Source organism: Electrona antarctica, assembly GCF_951216825.1.
Source record: "Electrona antarctica genome assembly, chromosome: 22".
NCBI lineage: Eukaryota > Metazoa > Chordata > Actinopteri > Myctophiformes > Myctophidae > Electrona > Electrona antarctica.
Window position 1 is genome coordinate 496,012 of NC_136805.1, and position 581 is coordinate 496,592.

Genomic DNA, 581 nt, shown 5'->3' on the forward strand with positions numbered 1-581 from the left:
GCTGCTGCAAAAGATAAAACAACAAAGAAAGTTTAGATGGTTTCAACTTCAGATGCAAAGACACAAACACAGCTTTGTATCTCTTCATCTTTTGCATCTGTCAGTGTGAACATTAGACAGAAAGATTTTTAATGTAACAAACAAGCATTATGAGATGTAGTGGAGTGGAAGTATAAGTACTGAAAATTGGAAACGCACAAGTAAAAAAAATACCTCACAAGTGTACTTAAGTGCAGTACTTGAGTAAATGTATGTGGGTAGTTTACAGCACTGCCGAGTGCATATCAACCCCGGGCTGTCCTTGACATGGAAACGTCCTTGCACTGACCTGTGTGACACTCTGCTGCCTCCTGTTGGAGTACAATACGGGAGCCGAGACGAGGGGTCGGGAAATTAGTATTCAGAGACAGAGAGAGAGGAGAGATTGTTTACCACTGCTATATTATTGATGTATTCATGCAGATTCCATTCCTGATGAGAAGGCTGAGCACCGCTACTGTTTAACACATAGAGGCCTGATGAGAAGGCTGAGCACCGCTACTGTTTAACACATAGAGGCCTGATGAGAAGGCTGAGCACCG